The sequence below is a fragment of the Notolepis coatsorum genome, assembly GCF_963971535.1.
Source record: "Notolepis coatsorum genome assembly, chromosome: 1".
In the NCBI taxonomy this organism is placed as follows: Eukaryota; Metazoa; Chordata; class Actinopteri; order Aulopiformes; family Paralepididae; genus Notolepis; species Notolepis coatsorum.
Genome location: NC_140165.1, coordinates 23,389,106 through 23,409,446, shown reverse-complemented (window position 1 = coordinate 23,409,446; position 20,341 = coordinate 23,389,106). Strand labels below are relative to the sequence as shown.

The following is a 20,341-nucleotide window of genomic DNA, read 5'->3' as shown; positions in this document are numbered from 1 at the left end:
CTGTACCCATTCTGCAATCTGTTAATAAAGTTTTCAATCAATCAATCAAACAAAGGTCTGTCCCATTGTATACCAATCAATGGGATACATTGCATGTTGACCTGCATTCTTTCAAATGTATATAATTAATCATTAAAACAGATGTGTAACAAATAAGAAATACAAATTCCACAGAAGGCATTAAATTATTATTATTTTCAATCATTTCACAATAATTGCATAATTGTGTTTGAATATCTGAGTAATTATTTGTCCAAAATAGCTGGTTCAGATATGGTTAATCCAGCTGCTCTGTGATCAGATGAATCCATATTATTTATTTTTACGACATCAAATTCGTAATTTCTTATCGTACAAATATTGTCATATTTATTTTAATTATGATTAAGTAATTAATTCCAAGGAGGCCTGTAGCGTTGACGTGAAGGAATCACTATGAGAACACAGTTTGTCAAGTTATAATAACATTTTAAATTAGTCAATCAATCATGAGATTTGATCGTGGGCTGAGAGCATATTTAAGTGTGCTCCTCAGCACTCTTAGATCTGCTCTCAAATAAGATCTCAGGAAAATTTGAAAACTCCCACTCCCAGCCCTAATATGTCTTAAATAGGCAGAAATCTGGCTAAGACGAAATATTTTGTCGTAACTTCGTTCGAGAATGAGACCCAATGACTGGACAAATCACCACTGAGAGACATCAACATTATATGTCTCACAGAGACATGGCTCACGTCGACGACTCCGGACAAAAGCGTCTCTCCCTCGGATGCCTTCACAGTCTTACGTGCAGATCGTAACGCTGGCTCAGGAAAGACCATCGGCGGCGGAGTCTGCCTCATCACGAACAATTCCTGGGTTAATCCCGAGGGGGTGCAGGTTCTCTCAAACTCGTGTTCGCCGGACTTGGAACATCTTTCTATCCTATGTCGTCCGTTTCACCTCCCGAGGGAGTTCACCGCGGTCGTCATGACTGCCGTGTATATTCCCCCACAAGCGAATACGGGCAAAGCGCTGGGAGAACTACACGATCATCTCAACAGACACCAGATCAAACACCCAGACGCAGCGATGGTAGTGGCCGGCGATTTCAACCAGGCCAACCTGAAGAAAGTGATGCCGTCCTTTTTTCAGCACATCGCTTGCTCCACCAGAGGGAAAAACACACTCGACCACTGCTATTCCCCGTTCAAAGCCGGTTACAAGGCAGTAGCCGCTCCGCCATTAACGGGGTCCACAAGCTCGAGCGATCATGACTCCATCTTGCTATTTCCGGCATATCAACAGAGATCACGTGACGCCGTCGTGTCACGTGAGACAAAGAAGTGGACCGACGAATCAGAGGCCACGCTCCAGGACGTGCTTGCAGACACGGATTGGGATATGTTCAAAGGAAGCGCCAGTGACGTCAGTGAGCTAGCAGACACAGTGGTGTGCTACATCACAACAATAGCCGATGGTATTGTCCCCAGGAAAACGGTGCGGATTTTCCCAAACCAGAAACCGTGGGTGGATAGCACTATTAGAGCAGCTCTGAACTCTCGTACCACCGCCTACAACCTGGGTAGAGAGTCAGGAAACATGGAGGAGTATAAGGCTTCAGTCTATACTCTACGCAAGGCTGTCAAACTTGCTAAGAGGACATATGCTGATAAACTGGAGACACAAATGGCACAAAACGACACAAGAGGATTATGGCAGGGACTGAAGACAATAACTGACTATAAAGTCAGCGCCCCCTCAATGGGGAGCGACGACGCCTCCCTCGCGGACAAGCTCAACATCTTCTACGCTCGGTTTGGTGTAGACAGTGGCGCTGCTGGCTCTCCGGCTAGTGACGTCACTGGCGCGCCGGCTGTTGTGGAGGGGGGGGGGGCAACCGCGAGGGGAGGGGGACGCTCTCTCGTTGTCGGAACACAGTGTGAGAAGAGCATTTATGCAGGTGAACACCAGGAAGGCTGCTGGCCCAGATGGCATAACAGGACGTATACTCAAGACCTGTGCCAACCAGCTGGCCCCTGTGTTCACCGCCATATTTAATCAATCACTGGCGGAGTCAGTGGTCCCTGCCTGCTTCAAGATGTCTACCATCATCCCTGTGCCGAAGAAACCCTCCCCAGCATGTCCAAATGACTACAGACCGGTGGCACTCACATCTGTGGTCATGAAATGTTTCGAGAGGCTGGTCAAGGACCACATTTGTGCCTCCCTCCCCAGTGATATGGACCCTATGCAATTTGCATACAGGACAAACAGGTCCACCGACGACGCGGTCTCCCAGGTACTGCACAGCACCCTCTCGCACCTTGACCGTCAGAAGGGGGGCTATGTGAGACTGTTGTTCATTGACTACAGCTCAGCGTTCAACACCATAGTCCCCACCAGACTGGTGGACAAGCTGATCGAGCTAGGTCTGAGCTCCGCCCTGAGCGCCTGGGTACTGGACTTTCTGAGCGAAAGACCCCAGGCGGTCAGGGTGGGGGGTCAGACCTCCAACACCATCACCCTGAGCATCGGGTCCCCCCAGGGCTGTGTTCTGAGCCCCCTGCTGTACTCACTCTACACACACGACTGTGTGGCCAAGTTCAGCTCCAACTCCATAGTGAAGTTCGCAGATGACACGGTGGTGGTGGGGCTGATCTCGGACAACGACGAGAAGGCCTACCGGGAGGAGGTTGAGGTACTGGAACGCTGGTGCCAGGACAACAGCCTGCTCCTGAACATTGGTAAAACCAAGGAGCTGATCGTGGATTATAGGAGAGGACAGCAGGAGACACACACACCACTGATGATAAACGGGGCTACCGTGGACAGGGTGAGCAGCTTCAAGTACCTGGGGGTCCACATCTCAGAGGACCTGACATGGTCAACACACATAGACACAGTAGTAAAGAAGGCGAAACAGCGTCTCTACCACCTGAGACAGTTAAGGAAGTTCAGAGTATCGGGGAAGATACTCCAGTCCTTCTACTCAGGAGCTGTAGAGAGCATCCTGACCGGAAACATCACTGCCTGGTATGGAAACAGCACGGCACAGGACAAGAAGGCCCTACAGAGAGTGGTGCGCTCAGCCGAGCGTACCACGGGTATTGCACTACCCCCCCTGCAGGTTCTATACAACAAGAGGTGCAAATCCAGAGCCTGCAGGATAATGAAAGACCCTCACCACCCCAATAACAGCCTGTTTCAGCTGCTGAGGTCAGGCAGACGCCTGCGAACCCCAGCTACTAGGACAGAGCGGCTTAGGCTCAGCTTCTTCCCCCAGGCCATCAGAGCCATGAACAATGAACATTGAGTGCTCAGAACATTGAACTGTCCACACACAAGCACACATGAACACACACACGACACGCACACTGTGCACGCTCACACACGAGCAGCCACTTAACACTTTAACATGAGCGGGCACACACTCATGTCGCACACACGCACACTTATGGCCAAAGGAAAGGACACTTTAAATTAGAATAACAGGAACAGTGTATTGCACTACCAAAGCTAACGTTAGGTTATGACTATAACCAAGTTCTGTTAGTTAGGGGCGATGCTTGGCATCGCTACTGCACTATCTCGCGTACGTGCACGCGTACTGAATAAACCACAAATGTACCTCTAATACCAGTATTAGTCTGACCACACCCCTCATCAGCTTACCCTCATAAGCAGGTGTGTGGTCACCTGCTCTCCTCCTTCCCAAGCTTTCACCACAAGGTGAGGACAAGGGCTGCAGCGGCCGTCCGATGCCAAGCATCGCCCCTAACTAACAGAACTTGGTTATAGTCATAACCTAATGTTCTGTATCGTTAGTGGCTTAGCTTGGCATCGCTACTGCACAAGGGAGGCCAAGCGGAGCCACTTGGCTGACAAATACACCCCGCTGACAGCCCCCCAAAACCATCAGAACAGGGAGGGCCGAGCCCCCCCGACCCCCCCTAATGGAGGGTAGCCCCCCTATTAGGGACGTCACGGGAGGGCGACGGACCCGACCGTGCGAAGAGGCACTCAAGCAACTCAACGCACAGGGTGAGCAGACCGTGGCTTGACCCCACGACTACACACACGCACAACCCGCATGCCACCCGGGAACGAACGGAGGAACAACCTCGTTACTGCCCCCAGAATCACGGGGTCAAGGGCAAACCCAACCCCGTGGCAAGGCCGTAGCAGCGGAGCACGAAGGAAGACCCAGACCCACCAAAAGGACTGGACTCCCTAGAATGGGGGCCCGGAGAAGTCCATGATGCCAGCATCAAGACCCCACCAGGTGGGCACGTAGTGCCCCGCCCCCCACATCGCCAGCGTATTCGGACAAAGGCCCCTCAGTTACTGCACCTGGTATTCCCAGGCGGAACCAACCAGGCCAGAACCTGCCCAGCTTCCGAGATCGGACGAGATCGGGCGTGTTCAGGTCGGTATGGCCGTAAGCCGAGCGGGCCCCGTCCCCCCAATAGTACACCGCCTGGCACACTGACCCTGCAGAATAGGCAGTCAGCATGGCCGTAAGCACACAAAAAAGGTTAACCAACGGAAGCAGGCAGCGCACCGGGGAAAAACCAGGCAACAGGCTGTTAACCCTAGCCTGGAGACTGCGGACGAGACAGGCGCCAGAGGGGACAGCTGAACACAGCCGCCCCGGCGGAAGGAGCGTAAGCTGGCGGTGTTGCATGACCAAGCCTCCATTTAACAACCCCCACCCAGAGGGGTCGAGGCAGAGAAGGCTGACACGATTGGCAGACGTCATGAACGTGCAGGGGCACCCTCAAACGGTGAACCCGGGAGTTGACACTGCTCCAACACACCAGGGAATCAACCACCTCGGTGTTACCCAATGCGGTGGTTGTTCCTATAACCCCTCAAGAAAAAACTCCAAAACACACCTGCGGGTATACACCGGCTATACCGCAGTACAAGTGTTTCAGTTTCCAAAAAGGGTTAACCCAGGCCTACGGGTCGCAAACATCACTTCGGACCGGGCCTGGCGGTACGGGAAGCACAGGGTCACCAGAGGAGGTCAAAAAACCACCCCCACAGGCCCCTCTTCGCCATGCGTGAGAGAGGAGCGAAAAATAATGGAGAACCAGCCCCTAAGCACACCGTACCCGGTATTCCCCGGCGGTCTCCCAACCAAGTACTAACCAGGACCAACCTGTGTAGCGGCCGAGATCCGACGAGATCGAGCGCGTACAGAACGGCATGGCTGTAAGCCATGACGACAGTGCTGAGTAAAAACATACCCAACCAGGGTCTCCATAGCGCTTAACCCTGTGACACCCAGACCGACCTGGCATTTTTCCCCCTGAAAAAAGCCCAAGTCCCTCAGGGTACCAGAACAGCAGATCTGCATCCCCGGCGGACAACGGGTTCAACTGATCTGGACCAGCGTGACCAGAACCAGTCCCGTGCCCTAACCACGCCGACATGCCTACTCCAGGAGAAGGGCAGATATGCGTGTTGATCTTAACATGAAAAGAAGGCGCCACCCAGACGTTCGGACGAACCGCGCCTGGTGGCCCACCCCAAGGGCGTGAGACCCCACTACATATGTTCAGATCCATCCCGTCATCATCCCCCAGACATGAACGAGAATCCGTCGACAACCCACCCAGGTCATGGGATGTGGTCGCCGGAAGAGGAAAAACCCCCATCTCAGTTGCTTTATAAAAACGCTGTTTCAACCACAAGCAACCAAGGCGTGCCAGTCAATCGCCTGTTTACAGCGAGCTAGCACTATACGTGCGTCGGGACACACCCCCATCAATGAACAGGCTATTTAGACCTGTCATTGAATCCCCAAGGCGCCCAGGGGAACGACAAGAGGGGTGTGACACTCCCTAACTCCAACACTTCTGGAATAGAAAGAAGGAAGCATCAACAGTATGTATCCCAGTCTACACAGCCGGGGTAAAAAATGTTCACATTTTTACATCCCACCACCCTCCCATAGGAAAGAGACGGGGATCCCCAGAGAGACTTCCCACGCGAGCTGTACAGATTGAAAAGAATATATTGCACCTTGAGCCATGTAAAAAACTGGTTTTAGGGCCTCCGGGGAAGAGGCACCGAACCCATACACACTCAATAAACGAATTGAATCGAATATACATACAATAGAAAAGGACCCTTCTAGAGGGTCCACTCACTTTGACAATCTGAGGAGGAAGGCTCTGTACTCTGATGGAGGCTTCCTCACATGGAAGAAGGAGTCCGAACTCACAGAAGGCCTGAGTAGGCGCTTGGTGAGGAGGAGCCCTGACCACCCCCCCTGAAAACAGATCCATCACATGGACCTGAACAGCACACGGAAGTCCTACCAACAGAGACGCGCACGGTGACGTACTCTATGGCGGGGGAATTCCTGCGGTGCACACGCCCAATATACCAGGCCGTGGGACCAGGAACTCCCTCCCCCCCCCCCCCCCCCCCCCCCCGTAACGTGCCGAACCGCCACGTGACGGGAACCTTGAAGGACAGGGGGTGTACCCCTGACCGACAGAACAATGGGGAGAGGAAAGGTTACCAGTTCACCCCTTTACGACCCCACACCCATGATACGACGTAACGACAAAAAGAGAATATGACACAGTCATAGTCAGCTCTATGAAGCGTTTCACAGCTCCACACAGCGCATGAGCTAACCTGCTATCTGATTTTTACTAAGGAAAAACACAGAATAGAGAAGGCTCTAAGAACCCCGGTCCAACATACACATGTGCTTCTGTGGCCAGTACAACCCAGTTGTAGGTCACATGACACACACAACCCATCATCACCTACAAAAAATGGCAAAAACACTCAACAGAGGAACGCCGTTTTTTCCACAATGAGAGAATACATCATTCTTGATTAGTATCGACCACAGGCCTTGCTAAGCACACATGACAGCAACCAAACCAATTTCCCTTTAGGAAATAAGTTTCTCCAGCAGATTTAGCACAACCTCAGCAATCAAGCTAAGAGTCACATCGTATCCCTACCACACAAAAGACACAATTAATGCACAACATGTCTGATAGGAGGTGATAAAGTCCCCAGGGAACCGGGGGGGAAAAACACAATCCTCCTATTTTACCCTCAATACGGCCAGTTAAAACAGGAAAACCTGTTAATGTGTGAACTCACTGTTCATTGTCATTACAGTCTGAGAAAGAACATTCTTTTACTCACTTGTCACCAAGCATAGCTTCATAGGTCAGTTGCCTTAGTAGTGAGTACACGGTACACATAAACACCATGATGTTTCTCACACAACAACCAGATCAATACATCACGATCTGCACGGAGAAGCTAACTGCCAGTGACAAAAACAGCTCACACACAACCCGCAACGTATTCCAAATGCATTGCAACAACACACGTTTTGGGAAAAAACACCGTTATTCACAATACATTTAGCAAAGTAAAACCAGAAGACGTGTTATGAGGTCTGGCCAACCCCGTACCTACCCGGAACGCAGATCAGCGAAGTGCAGTCACAAGACACCGTAGAACACAGCCGTCCTGTGTTGTTCGACCCGGGCAGCGTCGCCGCTCCACCAGTCGCTACAGTCCTCTTTGTTGACGCAATCCCCGTCTAGGCTCAGGCAGGGTCGACGAACATCCCCTGTCAAGGATGACGTCGTGGTCAAGAGTGTAAAACATGTTAAAATCAAAGCACGTTCAACAGAATAGCATCAAGCTAACGGCTGCTCCAACCGTTCGGGTGCTATTGCTTCCGCTCGCGAGACGCCGATCTAACGACGCACGCGATCAGAAGCGAGCTCCCGGCGGCGCGCGAGAAGCCAAGCTACCCCGCGCCAGGCCACTGACCGGCTAACCGTAAGCCATGAACATGTAAACAATGACATAACACTCACCCAGACAGGCCGCCGTTCTGAACCTCTCCTCACTTTTTAAGAGAAAAGAGAAAACAAGACGTCAACACCGCTTCACAACGGTGACATTACCACGTCCGGCGGAATCAGCACAGTACCAACTGGCCTGTATAGCTGACTTTGAACATGAATCTGCCGCTATCGCACATTACATGCACATATCCCCTCGTGAAGGAATACTCTCATTTGGATATGAAAGATGGGGTCTTAACACGGTGACAGAGAGAATCCACTCGTCCAGAACACACAGGGATCACCAGTGTCAATGGTCGCGGCCCACTAGTTAAAACTATAATGGTCGCCAGACCAAGGCCTTCTGTCGCCTAGGCGGCTAAACAAAGGACCCTAGCCTGGGGCCGGTTTCCATAAACTTTGTCAAGTAGCCCCCATAGCACTAACAGACAAGTGGAGCCCGCCAGCAAACACTACTCACCCAACCTGGAACGCACCGCTCCTCACAACAGCGGCATGTCCGACAGTTCAGCTGTGGCCTGACAGGTTTCACCCCAACAAACACAGCAAGGAACTGCAGTTGAGAAGCATGCAGCGGCGTGCTCCCAATACGAAAACCGGTGGAGGGTTTTTAGAATGATCATCATCTTCTAGACACTCCAGTACGAAGACAATATCGCCGTATTTTCTCGAAAATAGTGAGAGAGAAAATAAAGATATGATGTCAACGTATCCTTGTTTCCCAAGCTGTTCCTAATCCAATTTCTTCCATCATGGTGTCAAGTGTGGGGATCTACCGAGGCACCTCTTCCTTGTGGTGAAAGCGAGAAGGAGGAGAGCAGGTGACCACACACCTGCTTATGAGGGTAAGCTGATGAGGGGTGTGGTCAGACTAATACTGGTATTAGAGGTACATTTGTGGTTTATTCAGTACGCGTGCACGTACGCGAGATAGTGCAGTAGCGATGCCAAGCTAAGCCACTAACGATACAGAACTAGCATGTCCCACATGCTCTGTAAATAACTATGTACAGATACCGAGATGTCACTCCATGTTACCTGCTACCTGTTACTGCACAATGTTGTTTCCTTCTTTTGATTCTATTATATGTACCACTGTATTGCACATCGTTGCGGGCAAGACCACCCGCATTTCATTGTATACCTGTATGCCGTGACAATTAAAACTCTTGACTTGACTTGACTTGACTTGACTGATGCTGAAAATGATTGACCGTTTGGTAAAATCAACAACAGGTTGATCTGTTGTTGGGTGAGAAAGGGCTGAATGGGTGGGTGTTGTGTGTATGTGACAAGAGATTAGTGGGGGAGGGGGAGGGGACTGAGCCTGAGGTACTGTAGTGTTGACTCATCTCACACATTTTTGGAAAAACACCTAAACATACCATTACATAAAGATGCATAAAACAACATTTTATGTGATATTGTTATCAACTTTGGACATGTTCTAGGTAAGACTTCAGGCTATAGCAGCTGAACACATAGCTAATAACGGTAGGTTATGTATATAACCTAGTTATATGAGTACTGGCTGAGCGTCCCGCTCTTAAGCCTATCGAGATACCTCATCTCATGTACCTATTGTACCTCCATCAACGAATAAAAAACAAATACACCCACACCTGCCGGGTCCCCGCCCCTATGGAGGCGCAGCCTACAAGACAGTGGGCCTGGTCATCAAACACTCTTCCTCGCCAAAAAATCCCGTTCCCAGTAAAATATCCCTCAAAAGGGAACTCAGGGCCACTTAAGAGCGGGACGCTCAGCCAGTACTCATATAACTAGGTTATATACATAACCTACCGTTATATATCGTACTTGGCTTATCGCATCCCGCTCTTAAGCCTATCGAGATATGGGTTAGAGCGGACGCGAGGCCCGACAAATGTACCCCCTGAGGACCCGTAAGCCCACATCAAGGGGTTTGGGGAGTCCCGTCACCCCATCCTTCCTAATGAAGGGGGGGCGCAGTCAACTCCACCGGAGTGCGAGCAAGGAGGAACTAGAACCCCTTGAACACACAGCACAGGCGGAACCACGTGTGACCTAACACACTGTGGCCCATACCCACACACTCCTGCTACCCTACCAACGGACGGGAAGCAGGAAAGGCCACAGACCCCAAAACCGCCTGGGAGACAGAACCCCCGGTCATGTCCATGAGGTAAAACCTTACAAAGGGGCCCAGAGAGGATCATGAAGCTGCAGCACAGATGTCCTCCACCAAGGCCCCACCCAGCAGAGCGGCAGAGGCAGCCACCCCACGAGTGGAGTGCGCCCTGACGCCCCCAGGGGGATCCAGCCCGGCCAACGTGTAGCAGAGGGCAATGCCCTTGCACAACCAATGGGACAGGCGTTGTTCGATAGTGCCTTACCGGCCTGAGAACCACCGTGACAGACAAAAAGCTGATCGGTGACCCCGAGGTCCTGAGTACGGCTGAGGTAATTCCCAAGCACGGACCGGACATGACAGGTGAAGGCCCGCATCTAACTCACTAGCATGAGGAGGCGGATGAAACGCCTGAACCACAATATCCCTGGAGCGGAAGAACTCCGGATATTTACAGGCACGAAGGCAGGATTAGGCCGCAGAGTGGCACCGCAATCGGAACGAAAGACAGGCACTCTGGTCGTACCGAGAGAGCACAAAGCACACCCACTTGTTCAGCGGAGGTGACGGCCAGCAAGAACGCAGTCTTGAACGACAGCTGTTCCAACGGCGCTTGCTCAAGAGGCTTAAACGGGGCCAAGGACAACCGACGAGGACCAATTGAAGATCCCAACTCGGAGCCAAAGAGCGTTGCACCGGCTTAACGCGTCGAGCGCCAAGCAGGAAACGCTTCACAAGAGGGTGTCTGAACAAGACATCCCCCTCAAATCCCTCATGATAGGAGGATATAGCTGCTGCATATACCCTCACCGTCGAAGCCGACAGTCTATCAAGGCGAGACTGGAGGTAACTAAGGACAGCATCCAGGGGGCAGGAGACCTTTTAGGGTCCCGGCCCCCCGCCTTACACCACATATGCCATCTGCCCGCGTAAAGCGCGACAGTGGAGGGAGCATGCGCATTCCGGATGGTATCAACCACAGAAGGGTCCATCCTCTCCAGACTACCAGTAGCCGGATCAGGACCGGGAACCACACAGCTGCGCCCCGGTCCGGCGCCATCAGGATCAAGAACCTGCGCTCCTTAACGTACCCGTCCCAACAACTGACCTAACAGATGTATGGGGAAGAATCCCAGGCGGCACGGCATCAGTCCCAGACCTGCCTGGCTATGTCCGGACGTAATCCCCACCCGTCAGGATGAGGACCGCCCTGCGACAGTACACCTGTACCCACATTCACCCTGCCGGGGATGTGGGGAGCCCTCAGGCCGCGCAGATGGAGGACGCCCATAGCCAGCCGCCCGCCGCCTGGTGCAGACGGGGGGAGCGCACTCCTCTCTGTCTGTCGATATACGACACTGACGTCGTATTGTCCGTCCTGATCAACACCGTTTGAGGACCAGAAGGACCGCTTTCAATACCAACACATACGTAGCGCAGACCGGGCAGCATGGTTTGCCAGCTGCCCCCTACTGCGTTGGCCCGACGCGTCACCAGCGAGGGAGGCGTCGGTGAAAAACGTGACATGAGACAGCCCCGTAACCGTCCTAGGACGGAACCTCCCGAGCGTGTTGACAACACGCTCTGAGAGGGATGCCCATAGCCCTCCAACCGTTGACTGTGAAGAGGAGTACTCTACTTGCAGTCTACAGCAAACCCCAGGCTGGTAGGGACCTGCCTGGTACGAGACCTGACGATCCACCTTGACCGCGAAGGACCAGAACGTCGTCAGGGCAGAATACACTCTGCAACCCCTGACGACGCAGAGGCCCCAGTGCGGCCTCCACGCACTTGGTGAAGATGCGGGGAGCCAGAGAAAACCGAACGGCAGCCTCTGGTACTCATACGCTAACCCTGCAAAGGAAGCGTAGGTAAGTCCTAGGATGGAAGATCGGGGATGCGCATACGCATCCTACAGGTCTATGGAGGAGAACCAGACCCCCACCTGACAGTGTTCAACAGGTAGGAGACGATCCAAAAAATGCTGAACCTTCCCATGGGACAGGTCCAGCCTGGGTCTGACACCCCCCCCCCCCCCTCCCGATTTCTCAGGCACCAGAGAACACCGGGAGGAGAACGCCACGACGATGGCTTGCTTCGTCCACAGAGATTGGATCTCGTTGACCAGAGCTGTCACTGCTGGAGACCCTGACAATAGGGTCTGTACCAAACCCGAAAACGGGTGGGGTTGTGTAAACACAAGTCCCCGCCTCAGCGTTTTCTCCATCCACCTCGACATATGGTACTGCCGTAGTCATATGTGATGACACTCCCAACGCACCCGCCGCCATGTGGCGCAGGTCCGCCAGGAACTGTAGATAGTTGGCCCGGTCCCACCCGCTGTGCGTAGCCAACCCTGGACCCGTGCGAGCAGAGCGTTCCGTGTCGGGACATCTGACCCTGACACTACCCACGAGGCAATCGCACCCAAGGGGGGGACCCTGACAGAAAGGTCCGGTTTGATACGGGGGGCTTTCTAGGTGAAAAAAGCCCCCCCACTGAACACCCCTCCAGAACATGCTGAGGAGTTGTTCTGCAGCCGGACATGCAAGGTGTGAGGACCCCATGGGTTCCTACACACCGTAGCCCTGCTATTACTGATATTACTACCACCCAAATCACGCGTGCCTGCGAGACCACTGCCAATCTTTCAGGAGTGGGAGGCACCAACATGATACCTGGCCTGGCGAAGGCGAGGCCAGGGAAGCCTGCACTGTGTGCCTCAAAAGGTTTCGAGCCCCCCTGCTGACAACACTTATAGTTGACAGACGTAACACCAGGCTCAACCAACACAGCTTATGGTGTGGGAGCCGCTTGACAGCACAACATTCTCACGGACAGACCCAGGCTCAGCCATCAACTGGGTGTCAGCCCCTGTCCCCATGAGAAGCGAAAAGTGGGGCCGCCCGCGCTTCAACGAAGGCACGCGGCCCGCAGCCAAAGGAAACAATCAGAGCCCACTTTTTCCGCTGGTGTTGAGGGAGGGAGTGATCGGAGAGCGGGCTGCTCGCGGCAGGACGGTGACGGCTTGTTGTTCAAGCCGAGCCCATCCAACAGGGCCGATCCCTCGGCCGCCAAGGCTGTCGGCCTTGTGGACACCTGTCGATTCAACGCCCAGGATACATCGTATGAATGTGTATGCATGTGAATGAATGTTGGTGGTGGCCGGAGGGGCCGTAGGCGATGATTATTCGCCACGCTTCCGTGAGTCTGCCTCAGGGCAGCTCTGGCTGCAATTGTAGCTTACCACCACCGGTATGACTGTGTATGAACGAATAATGGACTCTGTGAAGCGCTCTGGGTCAGTGAAGAGCGCTATATAAATCCAAGTCATCATCATCATCATCATCATCATACCTCTGGCGGGGGAAAAACATGGCCGCCTGTCGAGGGCCTCGTCATCGCCGCTAACGAGGCCGTGCTCTCTCTTCTTCTGGCTGTGCGGTGTGAGGCGGTGTGGGGCCTAGGACAATACGGCCCGCGCTCCAGCAGAAGACCAAAATACCCTGCGGAGAGGGGAACCCTGAGCGGTTATAGCTTGCGGCTAGGTCAAAGCTAATAACGTCAACAACCTTGCGCGATGTGTCGACGTCGGCTGGCCCTCAAGGCCCCGCCACCAGACAACATTTTTTTTGATAGAAAAAACAGCAATTCGAACACAGTTCTAATCGCTGCCAATTCCATACCGTGGCGGTACAGGCTTTAGCAGCCCACCAGCCACTCGCCAGGCCGACCCACCCATGGCGTCGGCCGGGCGGGGCACTGTTTCAATATGTCAAAAGCAAAGGACTGATGTTAACATGGAGCACCATTGGTGGTTGCAAACAGCAACCTCCACTGTGGTGTGCACCATGAAGGGGTTAAATGAATAAAAAAACTAAACCACAAAATACTGTAGAATGAGCAAGCCCATATACACAACGTTAAGGGGAGGTGGACCAGAGCGAACCAGTCCCGCATTCATTCAAAATATTCACAACAGCACACCAGCCCTAGCTTAGCCCATTTACCAAAAAAGGTAAACAAAGCCCCCCCCCCCGCACTACTCCCCCAGTAGACACCGATTGACCGTCAGCATGAAATGGTTGAGAGGAGAGAAAGCTGCAGCAAAGACAGACCTTCTCATAGCAGAGCGACAGAACAAAACAGTAGCCCACTACACTACTATAGCATATAGCGTTCAACGCTACTATGGACAGAAAACAGTCAGCTGAGCCACAACATGGGCCGCCGTTAAGTCCCATCCTGCAGTAGTATAGCTCTACTGCTACCCGCCGAGCTTCAAGCATCGGCTCCCAGGTGGGGACACCGTTCAACAACCCCGCCGGGACATAGGGGTAACGCTACCTGGCTAGGCTACCTAGCCACGGCCTACCCTGTTGTCAACTCATTTACCCGTAAAAAAGGTAAATAGGACTCAGCAAAACCCCCACATCAGCTACCGACTGACCTTCATTGATGAACCGGGCAAGAGGAGGGAAAAGTGACAACATCCCACGGCGGAGACATTAGAACAGCGTAGCAGTAGTGTTAGCATGTAGCATTAGCGTTAGCATGAAGCATTAGCATTAGTTGTTTAACAGCACGCCCAGGACCGTTTGGAACCCGTTCACTGCAGTGAAACGTTCACCAAACCATCCCGCCCCTGGCGCCGACACACAACATGGTTGTGTAACAAAACAAACCAGCATTACTAACACTAATACCCATGCCTGATGACAGAGGGCCTACCTGTGCACAACCTGGCTCGATAGCCAACCTTGTACGCTGCTCCTGGATCTGCTGTCACCAGATGAGGAACATCAGAATAGGCCCGACGTGTCGCTGAAACACGCCCCGAAGATTCCAGGGGTAAGCAAACCTCCGGTAAGCTTTCAACATTACGCAATTTCTCTAATCTTTTCATAACAACTAGTTAACATAAGGTGCACTGCATCCGATATGATGGGAACGAAATAGAGGAAGAGTGTTTGGTGACCAGGCCCGCTGTCTTGTAGGCTGCGCCTCCATAAGGGCGGGACCCGGCAGGTGTGGGTGTATTTGTTTTTTATTCGTTGATGGAGGTACAATAGGTACATGAGATGAGGTATCTCGATAGGCTTAAGAGCGGGACACGATAAGCCAAGTACGATATATAACCATCTGTAGTGTGGTAGTGAAAGGGATATACTGTAGCGAAAGCGACTGTGCTTACCTGGTTAGTGGAAGCTTCATTATCAATTAGTCAAGATGACTCTGGATTCAACAACTACAGGACTTGTTCAGAGTTCAGACTCAGACAAAGCCATCTTGAAAATGTTATGATTGTGGTTTTCCACGGTACCCTGACTTGCCTGTCAGCATCTGTCATTCGGGATCTCCTCCAGTGGGTACAAAATATGTGTCTGCCTCATTGAATGTATGTGTGTGTGTGCATGTGAGAAAGTGTGTGTATGCGTGTGTCTGTCTCATGTGTGTGTGTGTGCACACACAAGCATGCACATGTGTCTTTTTATGGTTTTTATGCACTTGGGAGGGGTCCTACTAAGCACCATAAAGTACCACAAAGAACCACAAAGTTTCACAAAGTACCCCAAAGTATACCCCAAAATACCACAAAGTACCTCAAAGTTGACCACAAAGTACCCCAAAATACCCCAAAGTGCCCGGAAATACCCCCAAAGTACCCCAAAGTATACCCTCCCAGGTGGCCAAAAAGTTCCGGCCCATTAATGGCCTGTATCCGGCAGGCCGGAAGAAATTAGTCGGCCCAAGTCCGGCTGCCAGAGTCGGCCAAGTAGGCGGCAATGACTGACTGGCCGATTCCGGCCCGAGTACACTGGGCCAGGTCCGGGGTTGCCGGAAGCGGTGAACGTCCGGATCGGCCGAGTAGGCGGCAATGACTGACTGGCCGATTCCGGCCCGAGTACACTGGGCCATGTCCGGGGTTGCCGGAAGCGGTGAACGTCGGGTTGCCTAAAGCAGCCCAGATGCGACCCACACACACTGGGCCAGGTTTGGTTGCCCGAAGCCTAGCCGACACTGCCAATGCAATGGTACTACACAGTAAATTCCGCAGAGTACATTTGATTCAAACTGAGTAAAGAAATTTTACTCAGTTTGAGTGAAATGTACTCAGTTTGAGTCAAATTTACTTTGCGGAATTTACTGTGTACCCAGTATTCTGCCAGAGCTACTCCACTATCTGCCTATGACCATACATTACCGGAAATACAGTAGGAAATGGTTGATTAGTAATACAATGCCACATATTTAAGGACCCTTCCCTTTACCAATGGAGTATTGGCATGTCCCGCATTGAACAATTCAGAAGTTTACATGCTGTCTCCTACCTCACTGAAATATATTCTCAGTGTATGTGCACATTGTACACAATATACACCATTCTGCAGTGAAGCTCAAATATCAAGTAAAGTAACAATTACCCCCATACATGCTACTTTTTCCAGTTAAAAATGACAACTTGAATAGATATTTAAACATTTATTAACAAAAAAATATCACATCCTCCTCTCTGAACCCAACGACAAAGCCTCCAATGAAATTAACCCATTGTTCCCCTGCAACAGCTTCTCCCACAGGGGATCTTTGATTAAACACCTGCTATCAGAAGAATATAGACAGTCAGAAAAAAAGTTCAATTTACTACTTAAGTACATTTAAAAGTAGAAACTTTGACTTTTACTCAAGTGTGTACTTTCACTTAAACTTTCATGTTAGTCTAGCTTAGCAACATTTTTTAGGAGAATTAATACAAAAACGAGTGATATGGCCGTTCAGTTGTAAATGAAAGCCTGCATTTAGTAAGACGTTGTTTATAAATGTCTTTTGGTTTAGTTATGAATGAATGACAGCATCTCTATAGCACAGCTCTATTACTAGGACATAAAGTGCTTTGGAATGACTGTATACATCATTCACAACGGGTGGCCCCAGCAGGAATCAAACTCCTAACCGTGACAGTGTTAGTGCCATGCTCGGAGTGCCAAGCACAAGACCCCAATGTTATGCGGGGCTCTGCTCATAGGCGGGCGGCTCGTGGCGTGGCTCGTAGTCCTGGTTGTAGAAGCAACCGTCGCCCTCCATGGAGACCCCCCTCCTCCCGCGTCACCCCAGCGAGGTGGCGGGTGGCGACCCTGACGAGGTGAGCCATGGTGGGGTGGCGGGGGGCCGGCAGGGGGAGGCCCCTGGGGGGGGCTCCGGAGAAAAGCGCCAGGGGGCCGGGCCGGGAGGCGCCCCTGGGGCACCCCGGGAGGCGTGGGCATAGCCTTACGGACCACGGGGGAATAGGTGACGTGGGGGCGTAGCGTGGCGGGGGTCTGGGGGAGCTGTCGCCGGCCCCGGCGAGGCGTGCTGGTCCCCGACGTGGAGGGGATGGGACTTCCACTCACTGCCCTACACGAAAAGTGAAAAAGGCAAATAAAAAGAACGAACCACAAATTCAACGACAGAAGAGAAGAGGATGAGATAGAGAGAGAGAAGAGAGAGAGAAGAGAGAGAAGGAAAGCAAGATAACAAAATACAACAAGAGCCAGTATGGAAGCAAATGAGTGACAGAAGTATTTGAATTTGATCAGACACCGAATTTATAGCATTGAAAATAATTACTTTGAAAACATGTATCTGAATTGAATTTATAGCATTGAAAATAATTACTTTGAAAACATGTATCTGAATTTTTTCAGACACCAAATTTAAAGCATTGAAAATAATTACTTTGAAAACATGTATCTGATTTTTGAATTTTATCAGACACCGAATTTATAGCATTGAAAATAATTACTTTGAAAACATGTATCTGAATTTTTTCAGACACCGAATTTATAGCATTGAAAATAATTACTTTGAAAACATGTATCTGAATTTTTTCAGACACCGAATTTATAGCATTGAAAATAATTACTTTGAAAAATGTATCTGAATTTTTTCAGACACCGAATTTATAGCATTGAAAATAATTACTTTGAAAATCATGTATCTGAATTTTTTTGCTCTGAATTTACCTATGTGAAATAAAAATTCAATGTAAAAAATTCGAATGTATAATAAAATTCAATGTAAAAAAAATTCGATGCATAATTGCGGTGTATAAAATTCGATCAAAAAACCATCATCCAGGCTACCCAGACAGGATAAGCAATCGCGCCTGGATGCAATCGAATTGACTTCTGGCCTATCACTGCACGGCTTTGTCAGTCATGTGATCACACCAACCCGGGAGAAAGATGGCGGTATATATACATACGTTGGGGGGAGAATATACATACGGTGGGGAGGAGACTGTACATTAGGAGGGGGTGGGTGGGAGAGAAATATACATACGGTGGGGAGAGAATATATACATACGGTGGGGAGGAGACTGTACATTAGGAGGGGGTGGGAGAAAATATATACATACGGTGGGGAGGAGACTGTACATTAGGAGGGGGTGGGTGGGAGAGAAATATACATACGGTGGGGAGAGAATATATACATACGGTGGGGAGGAGACTGTATATTAGGAGGGGGTGGGAGAGAAATATACATATGGTGGGGAGAGAATATATACATACGGTGGGGAGGAGACTGTACATTAGGAGGGGGTGGGAGAAAATATATACATACGGTGGGGAGGAGACTGTACATTAGGAGGGGGTGGGAGAAAATATATACATACGGTGGGGAGGAGACTGTACATTAGGAGGGGGTGGGTGGGAGAGAAATATACATACGGTGGGGAGAGAATATATACATACGGTGGGGAGGAGACTGTATATTAGGAGGGGGTGGGAGAGAAATATACATATGGTGGGGAGAGAATATATACATACGGTGGGGAGGAGACTGTACATTAGGAGGGGGTGGGAGAGAATATATACATACGGTAGGGAGGAGACTGTACATTACGAGGGGGTGGGAGAGAAATATACATATGGTGGGGAGAGAATATATACATATGGTGGGGAGAGAATATATACATACGGTGGGGAGGAGACTGTACATTAGGAGGGGGTGGGTGGGTGAGAGAGAAAATACATATGGTGGGGAGAGAATATATACATACGGTGGGGAGAGAATATATACATACGGTGGGGAGGAGACTGTACATTAGGAGGGGGTGGGTGGGTGGGAGAGAAATATACATATGGTGGGGAGAGAATATATACATACGGTGGGGAGGAGACTGTCTATTATATGTATATTTCTCTCCCAACCACCCCCTCCTAATGTACAGTCTCCTCCCCACTGTATGTATATATTCTCTCCCCATCATATGTATATATTCTCTCCCCACCGTTCTCTTGGTGTAAAAAGTTTAAGACCAGGGTGAGGCCAGGCTATGGATGGCTTTGAAGGTGAGGAGTAGTGTTTTGAAGTTAATGCGTTCCTTGATCGGGAGCCAGTGGAGGGAGTGGAGGACAGGAGTGATGTGTTCGCGGGACCGGGTGTTAGTGAGGAGGCGGGCAACTGAGTTTTGGACCATCTGCAGTTTATGGAGGGAGCGGGAGGTGATGCCAGTGAGGAGGGAGTTACAGTAGTCCAGGAGGGAAAAGATGAAGGCGTGTATGAGGGATTCAGCAGCAGGGGGTAGAGGCAGTGACGGATTTTGGCAATGTTGCGGAGGTGAAAATATGAAGTTTTGACAATGGAGCGGACATGGGGTCAAATGAGAGGGTGGGGTCGAGGATGACACAGAGGTTGCGGACTAGGGGGGAGGGGGTGATGGTGTAGTCATTGATGGTGAGTGTGATGTAATACAATAATTTATACTGTAGCATTACAAACCATTTGACAGCCAGGTCCTGCACCTCCGTTCTTGTCCTCTAGGAGCCATCGCAGCATGGCCAAGACCTTCCTCATCCAGCATACTGTCCGGGTGTAACTTATTGCCAGCGGAAGAGTGCAAGAATGCTTCCGCATTCGTCACCGCACGCCAGTACGGTAATGCGCCTTTCCTTTCGCCCCGCTCAGACAAATGCATGTAGTACATTGCAACACAACGCAGCATTTCCGCGGCTGTCTTTAACTAGCAGGACGCTAGTGGGCTAGTCGCTAAAATATATAATTGTACCAACACAGATATTAGGCAGTACACACATTGTCCTGCAATACATGTACAGTGAATGCACAGCTACATTCGCCATATATTTCTATCGCTGCTGCGGTCTATAGTGAAATGCAATATTATTATTATTATTGTAAAGATTATCATTACAATCGCAGCCTGGAGGCAATGTTACAAGTGTACGAGGGTTGTGTGCAAAGAGCACAGCCTCTCAATTTGCACAACGTGCACAAAATAATAATTGTAATGATCTTTACAATAATAATAATATTGCATTTCACTGTAGACCGCAGCAGCGATAGAAATATATGGCGAATGTAGCTGTGCATTCACTGTACATG

At 50.8% G+C, this 20,341-nt stretch overlaps 1 long non-coding RNA gene across 1 annotated transcript; it reads right to left on the bottom strand.

Moving 5' to 3' along the window:
* Nucleotides 1-16,423: 16,423 nt before the first annotated feature.
* Nucleotides 16,424-19,811, bottom strand: LOC311243207. Its single transcript, XR_014620648.1, has 2 exons — nt 19,721-19,811; nt 16,424-17,350 (listed from the first exon to the last, which is right to left on the bottom strand). It is a non-coding gene; the product is annotated as an uncharacterized lncRNA (long non-coding RNA).
* Nucleotides 19,812-20,341: the final 530 nt, after the last annotated feature.